Source organism: Corvus brachyrhynchos, unplaced genomic scaffold (genome assembly GCF_000691975.1).
Source record: "Corvus brachyrhynchos isolate BGI_N302 unplaced genomic scaffold, ASM69197v1 scaffold19, whole genome shotgun sequence".
Lineage (NCBI taxonomy): Eukaryota > Metazoa > Chordata > Aves > Passeriformes > Corvidae > Corvus > Corvus brachyrhynchos.
In genome coordinates, this window is record NW_008246061.1 from 2,001,000 (window position 1) to 2,001,406 (window position 407).

A 407-nucleotide genomic window follows, 5' to 3' on the forward strand; every position below is an offset into this window, starting at 1 on the left:
ATTTTCAATCAGGCTTTGCTTTTTTGGGTTTGTTTCTCCCCAAAAGCCACTTGTTATTATCAGCATTTCCCCCTTCGAGTGCTGGGGTCTCAACCGCAGTATCAGACACTGGAGACTCCCCGGGGGACACAGATCCATGTGCCCCAAGCCCATCCCGACCTCCGGGGGAGAAGGGAATTTTAGCAGAGTTGGGAAAATCCACCCCCCAAGCCACGACTCCCCGGGGAGGAACGACCCTGCCCTGGGAGCTGGGACCCCGCAGCACCGGGAATTGCTCATCCCTGAAATCTCCCTCTCCGGAGCGTGGCCGTGGCGGTTTTCTGCTGCCGGAGAGGGAAAGTTCTCCCAACTGAAAAATAGCTTAAAGGGGACCCCAGCTGGTTACATCCAGCGGCGGCAGCGCTGGC